Raw genomic sequence first — 9206 nt, 5'->3', positions numbered from 1 at the left:
CTCGAACCATCTTACACTTTTCCTGAATAAATTCTAATTACGGCAATCACATTTCCATTACTGATTTCTCTTTATCGATTAATCACTTGATCTTACTCTTAGTATGCCAATTCTCGTAGGCTACACAATTATTCTTGTGTCATTTGCACGAGGTGCATTCTAATTTAGTCATAATCTTTTCTGCTCTTGGCTTACTCTGTTCTGTATGTGTCATTGCACTAACACGCACTTACAATCTATTTTTTTTCATTCTTGTTTTGTTCCCTTTTTCACTTCCCAGAGGGTCACCCATCCCAGTGCTACTCTCATCCAAGCACGCTTAACTTCGGAGTTTTGATGGAATCCGGTGCTTTAGTGCGGGTATGATCGCGTCTATCCCTTATGGGGTCTCGTTTGAAGTTTAAGCGTTCCCATTTACATACGATAGCGTCAATTGATTTTCTTTTACGCTTGTACTTCTCTTCTCCACTTCCCCCCTTTTAGGGTGTACCTATGTCATCCTCCTTATATTTTCAGCTATTTACACGCGAATGATTCTACTCCAACGTATTTAACGTGCTACACCATATCTACATTTTCTGTTCAATCATCCATACGTTAGGTTGCCTTTATAGGAAACTCTCGCACAACCATAGGGTGCTTTAGTATTCGCAATATATCGTATAAAATCTCATCTAATGGTTGATACTCGAGTAATATCCATAATGTAGTAGTGCATTTAAAGCCACATCCCATTCATCCCAATCAGTAATGAGCTCGTGCTCATAATTGGTTCCAATTCTCCACTTGGGAGTACTTATACTTTGATGATTCGTGTTTCAAGCCCCGTCATTATACTAACCTTATTCTAGTGGATACCACTAATCATTAAAGTGGAGTCACGTGTACACCATACTTCTTTATGCCTCCTAAGCTTGCATCTTTGTCGTGTGCTTAAGGATCACTTCTAATCCTGCTTAAAACCATATCAACTTCGTTGTAGTAGTGTCTTTGTCTTAATACCTTTTTCATCGTACTATACCTCTAGTTCGTAACTATCAATTTCTCTTTTTGTTCGATACCCATACTTAATTAATCACGTCTATCTTGAGTGCCTCTATTAGAACTTCTGTATTATTCCTTCAGCTCATTTCCATTTTTGGTTGGGCGTAAGGAATTTCATATCACCCTTCTTAGTTAGTATTATCCTCAATGTTTCACTAGCTGTCTTATTAACACTTCATATCCGTCACAATTCTTTATCCCTCGTACTCTTGTCTTAATCATACTATTACTTCCTTTAACTATAACTTGTCATAGTTTATCCCTACGTATCACTTTAGGCGATGCCTTACTATATCATTTTATCTCGATCTATCAGTCCTCTCTGAGTCATCTTCTTTGGCTTATAACTTTTTTCCAACTTTATTCTACTATATCAGTATCGACCTTCTAGTTTCTATTGCCATTAATTCAGTAATTAACTCATTTTTCGAGGTCAGCCATACTTGTTTAGTCAAATCTCATCATTGTTGTGAGCACAACCTTTCCAGACATACTATAGCCTTATATCTCATTCTCTTTTTATTTCAAGGAAAATTTGGGCAGAGTTTCTTCTGTATTTCTCACTATCTCAACAACTGCACACAGAAGGTACCAACAATGCCTCATAGGGCACACATATATATATTCATATCATATCATATCGCAGCCACATAGGGCACATATATATATATTCGTATCGTATTATATCGAAGCTAGATAGGGCGCCCACATTAGCAGTATGAACATGGACTTACCTCGTATGTCCCCTCGAACTGCACCTATTGGACTTTCCTGTATAATTTTCCTTTCATTTTCCAACTTTGTATATCAATTGTATTGCAACACCTTACCTGACATAGGTCCTTCGTGCCTTTTCTTACCTATGTGCTTTGCTTACCTGCGTGCTTCGTAACATCTAATATTGTCAGTTACTTTCTTATATTGGCGTTGTCCTCCTGCTAAAATCGCAGGTTAGTATAAGGAATTTCATTTCCTATGGCTCGGCTCTATTGCACGATCTTAGATATGAAAGAAAGTAACATCCTAAATATCCTGTAGCCACCTGTCTATAGATGTGGTGCACAACACACTGATAAACAAGATTCTAGTAGACACGGTCTGTAGACATTCCAAGGAAGAACTGCTCTGATACCACTTCTGTCACGACCCAACCCTGTAGGCCGCGACCAGGGTCCGACCTGGACCCTCTTATGCATATTTATCAGCTACACTTAAGTTGAACTGTGTGTGATGTGATACTATACACCAAAACCTCAATAGTTTTAAACTTTTTCATGTACATATAGCCTCTTTCATTGGTATCATATCATGAAAGGGCACGCGCCGACAAGGCTGCCATAACATAAAAACATTTACAACATGCCGTATAGGAATAGTCGAAACAAACTTATAACAACCCACATATACATATGTCTACAGACCTCTAAGAATAGTAACAACAATATATGGCGGGACAGGACCCCCGCCGTACCCCTGAATGTACAAATATATACATTAAGTGACCAGTATCAAAAACTAGGCTCCAGAACAGTGAAGCACTTCCAACATAGCTGAGAGGAACTCCTAAGCTAATAGATCTCCAGAATGAACATCTGTACTTGCAGGAATGAAATGTAGCCCCCAAGAAAGAGGGGGGTCAATACGATATATGTATTGAGTATGTAAAGCATAACACATCGTAACTGAGGCCATAACTGAAATAGGGAAGTAGGGGGCAAGTATAACAACTTAACGAATTATTGTACCTGCACCATAGGACACGTAAATCATACACATCATCATATGTTGTGCCCGACCCTCTAGTGAACTCAGTGTCATAAGCATTTTCTCATATTCACATGTCATCGTATCATCATGTATTTCATTTCATCATATCATCATATACGATATCATATCATCGTATATGGTATCATATCATCATATATAGTATAATCTTATCATGTATGTCATCGTATTATATCCGGTTCACTACGGGGCTCGGGGTTGCAAATGTGTCACTCTAATCTCATATGCATGCCTGCATAAAGTATTCGGCCCCTTTAGTGAGGGACTCGGTGAATGGAGTGGTGTACGTCTATAGCGTACCATCATAATATACATACCATACCCGACCCTTTAAGGAGGGACTCAGTGTTCCTTCCTTAGTTCGCCATATATACTATCATATTACAGCCGGCCCGGGACTCGGTGAATAATCGTATTGTTATAACATATAACATATATCACACCTCACGTACAGAATCGTCTCCTCGTGCGTGGAACTATACAAATCCGGCCTAGGATGTGGTGAAAGAAATAGTAGAACTGTGCATGATAACTATTCCCGGCCCATCGTGGGATGCGGTGTAGGATGGGTTATAGTATGCATGAGTAGAGTAGTGGGAAACCATATGCAACTAAGTCATTATCTGAAACTCGATGAAACAGTCAAGTGAACCGTCACCTGAAGACTAGGAAGGTAATTATCCGAAGTACTCCTTTAGATGTCATTAGGGGTTACATCAATTGGGGCCTCAGGAATCACAGACATGTATCAGGACAATGCCACACAGTTTAGGCAATCAGAAACATGGTTTCTGCAATCAGAGACACAGTTATGTAATCTGATACATTGATCTTTTCAGAGACTTTAAAAAGAGGAGCTGGTACCTCCACTTACTACTCATTATATAGCAGGCTCGAGAATAGTAGTTTGATTACTTTCAGACTCTTAATATTCAGAAGTGACCACAAGTCATGAGTTACACTCAGAGCTCATAAATGTAATTACCTCTAAACCCATATCATATATAATTTTACTTAAAATTAAGCCATTCCAAAGGAAAGAAGAGATAGGCTTCACATGTACTACTTTTCATCACATAAAAGACTTAAGGGCAACAACTCAGCTAGTGCAGGAGTTCTAACATCAAGAACTAAATAAGAGTTTTGACTTATATTCAGGGCTTTATGAATGGATTGAATCCCACATATCATTCATAACTTACATCTAAGACATGACAAAAGAAAAGAAGGATAGCTCTACAAACTTATTCCAAAAACATGCCAAAAGAAAGCTTCACATACCTTGTCTGAATTATTCCTTATCCTTTTTGACTCGCCATCCTTTGAACCTATTCAACATGAAAGTAATAAGAATATCAACCCTTCTTAACTTTCCAGCATCTTAGGTTACACCTTAATATTAATGGAATATATTTTCTTAGTTGTTTCCCCGACTAGTTCTGTTATTCGCTAAGGCATCGACGAAAATTGGGCAGCACCTCCCCTATAATGTGCCCTATACAAATTTACAATTAGGTCCCTAATACCTACAGCCAACCAACAACAACAAACTGCAGCAATTCACACAAACAATATACAACATAAACTCCAAACGACTTATTCAAAAATACGGTATCACAATTGGGCGTCTAGCCTTTATTTTGTAACGTCTTTAATTATACGCCATGAGGGGTCATGTGGTTTCAAAAATAAGCACCCTAACCCACATTAGAACATATTTAGGCCCTGCAACAACACATCACACCCCTGCAGCAGCAACTCACAAGAATAACGCCTCATTTCAATGACAATTCACTTCTAGCGACTCCAATTTAGTTTATTCTGAACGCCGAACTTTTCAAACCTTTTACCCAACTTCCAGAAGATCCTAAGGTGTGTAATACAACCTAATTTAACATCATAAACTTCAAATTATAGGGGAACAACTTACCTTTCCCAAAATTGGCTAAAACTTGCTTCGAAAATCTTTTGCCGTGCTGAAACGGAGCAGACTGTTTTTGACACTTCTTCGGTGCCCCAAGTTATGATTTTAAGATATTAAACGTCATTATACAAATGGGGGATACCATAAATAATTAATTCATGGAAAGAAAGTAGGGGCTTACCTCAAAGAGGTCCAAACCCGTAGCTCCCTCTTTGCCCCTCAATGTTTTTCTCTTCTTCTTTTCTTCCAAATTTCCAATCGTAAAGCTGAATTTTTGATTCCATAAACATCATAAATCACATATATACATATCCACGTACTTAGAGAACACCGTGGATAATTAATTGACGAAAGAAAAGTGAAGAACTTACCTTAATTTCCTCCAATTTGTGGCTGCTGTTGTGAGCTCTCTTTCTCTCACGTTTCTCTCTATAATTTGGCTGATTTTTGGACTCCAAATGACTTAAAAGTAATTAACATACATATATAGGGTCCCTTAGGAAGTGACACATGTTCTCCCTAGGGGTGACACGTGTCAAACCCTTATTGGGCCACAAATCCATACTTTCAAGGAGGGGTTGCCACGTGGCAGTGGGGCCCACCTCCCATATGTAGGTGGGTCACCTACTTGACCCCAAGCAGGTGGGTCACCTGCTTGCTTAGGTTCTGCCATGTGTCACCCTTCCATCCGTGCTACGTAAGCTTTATATATCCTTAAGCAAATTAAGTGTATAATACTCTTAACTTAGTGGCTTACGTAGGTAAATCGAGTCCTACAACTCATTTCTTGGCCTCTAATTCCTTCCAGATTCTTATGACTATTTCTAACCTTCTCTACTATGGGGTATCACATTATCCCTTCCTTAGAGTTGTTTGATGGTGTCGTAACTTAGGGGACTCACATGATAGCTTCTAAGTAACTTAAGGAACCTTCCAAGTTCAAGAATGTGGGGTGTAACATATCATGATAGGCATATGCATATTATTAGCACTGTGGGACGTATAACCCGATTCATGTATACAATAAGCACATGCCGAGGAACGATGTCCCAATCTATATATCACATGATAATGTCGAGGTACGATGGCCCGATCCATATATCACATGATAATACCGAGGTACGACGGCCCGATCCGTATAATGCATAATAATGCCGAGGTACGGTGGCCCGATCTGTATAATGCATAATTTGTTATGGAACGTATGACTCGATCCTTCCATAGCAAAATGTACTGAGGTACATCCAGCCCGATCCATATATAATGCATAATCTATCGTGGAACGTACGACCCGATCCGTATATAGCAAAATGTGCCGAGGTACATCTGGCCCGATCTATATATATATCATAATGCATATACATGCACGCAATACTCTATAACATCCCTTAGGTATCATCATAAAGCATGTCCTAGATCCCCTAGGTATAGGAGCTTACACATCCCAAAACTATTCAACCTATAGGATGCTCAAGGGTCGTAGTTCAACTACTTCAAGGCCTTTATCATTCAAAAGTGGGTACAAGTCATGAGTTACATCCAGAATCCATAAATGGGGCTATATCCAAATCCATGTCCTATAGCTCCTTTAGTCTAGTCTTTCTAGAAGCAAGAAAAGACAAGCTTTACATGCACCACTTCCTATTACATGGAAGACTTGAAAAGTAATGACTCAACTTGTTACGGGAGTTTTAATCAGTAGGAAGTGAACAAGAGTCTTAACTCACCCTCAGAGTTTTAAAAGTGGAATAACTTCAAACTTCATATACACAATACTTACACCTAAGTCATGCCAAAGGAGAGGAAGAATAACTTTACATACACTACTTCTCAGTATATAGAATACTTGAGGAATGGAAGCTTAACTACTTTAAGAGTCTTAACATTCAACTGTGAGCACGAATTATGAATCATGAACCATGTTTAGAGCTCATGAATAGAGTTACCCCAAGCTTCATACACATATCACTTGTCACTTAGATCTAACACATGCCCAAAAGAAAGAACAGATAGGATTTACATATTTATACCAACTCATGCCAAAAGAAGGAATAGCTTTACATACTTATGCCAAAAACATGCCAAAAGAAAGCTTCACATACCTCGTATGGACTTCTCTTAATCAATTTCACATCGTCGTCCTCCAACCCTATTTAACATGGAAGAAATGCGAGTATCAACAATCTTAAATTTTCAGTGCCTTCAGTTGAACCTTAGCATTCATGGAACCTATTTCCTTATTCGTCTCCTCAACTAGTTCTTTAATTAGTTAAGGCGTTAATGAAAATTTGGCAGCACCTCCCCTATAAAGTGCCCTATCCGAATTTCCAACTACATCCCTAATCACTAAAGCCAACCAAAAACAACACCATGCAGCATATAAATATAAAACATGGCGACATCACGCAACACAAGCTCCAAACAACTTGCTGAAAATTACGACACCAAAATAGGGTTTCTAGTCTTTATTTCGCAAAGCCTTTATTTATACAAAAAGAGGGGTAATGTGGCTGTTACCATCAGAACCCATGCCCATTTTAGAACACATTTAGTCCCTGCAAAAAACAGCTACACACCTGCAGCAGTACACCACAAGCACAACACTTTACTTCGACGACAATTCAACTATAGCGATTCCAATTTAGTTTGTTTCGAACGTCAAGCGTTTCTATGATTTTTTCACATTTACATCCACTTAAAAAACATATAATACACTTCATAACAACATCAGAAACTCAAACTTAAGAGGAGAAACCTTACCTTACCCGAAATTGGCCAAACCTGCAAAATTGCAACTCGGAAACTTTTCAAATTGTTGAAATCGCGCGGACTGCTTATTATCCATTTGGTGCTGCTACAAGCCATGATTTTTCATTATTAACACCTTAATATCATTTTCAAACCCTTACCAAAACGTGGGAGAATAAACCAAGCCATACCTTACTAAACGGCTTCCCAAACTTGCTGAAAATTAACTTTGGAAACCCCATTAACGTGCTGAAAGTTGCGGACTGTTTGTGCCACTTCTCCGCTGCTCCAAATTGGATTTTTTTGCTATAAACCATAATTATACAACTTTTATATACCTTAAATAATTAATTCACGGAACTAAAGTCGGGGGCTCACCTTTTGGAGACCAAACTCGTAACCCTCTCTTTTTGGCTTTCTAAGTTTTCCTTCAACTTTTTCTTGTTTGTTCCAAGTGTAAAACTGAAACCATGGTTCCTTAGGCATACTAAGACACATATATTCACCTCCACATATTTAAGGAACACTGTATATACTTAATTTATGGAGCAAAAGTGGAAGCTTACCTTTGTTTTCCTTGTTGCCGCCATAATACTCTCTCTTAGTCTTAGGTTTGTTTTTTTTCCTTTTGTTCACGTTTTTGGCTGAAATTTTGGATAAGTAAATGACAGAGAGTCATTTTAACATGTATATATGGGCTGCCTTGGGGGTGACACGTGTCAGCCCCTTAGGGTGAGACGTGTCAAGCCATGATTGGCCACTATATCATGCTGCCAACTAGGGGATGCCACGTGGAAGTGGGGTCCACCCCCCCAAGCAGGTGGGTCACCTACTTGACCCCAAATAGGTGGGTCACCTACTTGCTTGAGGTGCTGTCATGTGTCACTTCTTCATTGGCTACCACGTGTCGTCTTTTCCCCTTCCTCGTGGGTTTGTAATCTCGTCTTATTTTACGTACCTATGTAATCCATGCTAAGTAAGTTTGATATATCCTTAAGTATCTCAAGTGCATACAACTTTTAACTTAGTAGCTTACGTAGGTAAATCGAGTCCTACGACTCATTTCTTAGCCTCCAACTCTTTCCGGATTCTCATGACTCTATTTCCAACCTTCTCTCTCACGAGGCATTACATCCTCCTTTCCTTAGAGTTATTTGGTAACATGATAAATAATAGGGATCACATGGCAATTTTCAAGAAGCTTACGAACACGTCTCAAGGTTCAGAATTATGGGATATAATAAATACATCCAGTTTTTCATGGTTCAATTCTCAGAAAAAATATAAGCGACCCTCCCAGAATATTCCCTGTGGATGCGGTCCACATAACGGAGAAGTTATCCTATGAGGAGAAACCTATCTCCATCTTGGATTGACAAATTTGAAGGTTTTAAACTAAGGACGTGGCTTTTGTCAAAGTCTTGTGATGAAATAAGAATAAAGAAGAGTTAACCTAAGAAGCCGAAGAAGAGATGGAAAAGAAATATCCATACGTGCTCCCCTATGTCTACAGGAAGTCTAAACTCCTGGATTTGTTGAGTTGATGAATAAAAGGACTATGGATGACAACTATTACGAAGAATTCCTAAAGTCCTCGCAAGACCTTATGAGACTAGTTAACATCCGAGGATGAATGTTCTAAACGGGGGAAGGATGTTATGCCCCATACTTTTGTACTTCGAAAAGCCTTCTTAAACTTCGTAAA

At 38.8% G+C, this 9206-nt stretch overlaps 1 pseudogene; it reads right to left on the bottom strand.

Moving 5' to 3' along the window:
- Positions 1-265: 265 nt before the first annotated feature.
- On the bottom strand, positions 266-366 carry LOC129875420 (5S ribosomal RNA; annotated as a pseudogene).
- Positions 367-9206: the final 8840 nt, after the last annotated feature.

This window comes from Solanum dulcamara, chromosome 11 (assembly GCF_947179165.1).
Source record: "Solanum dulcamara chromosome 11, daSolDulc1.2, whole genome shotgun sequence".
Taxonomy (NCBI): Eukaryota; Viridiplantae; Streptophyta; class Magnoliopsida; order Solanales; family Solanaceae; genus Solanum; species Solanum dulcamara.
The sequence above is the reverse complement of the archived record's forward strand: the minus strand, read 5'-3'. Positions and strand labels throughout refer to the sequence as shown.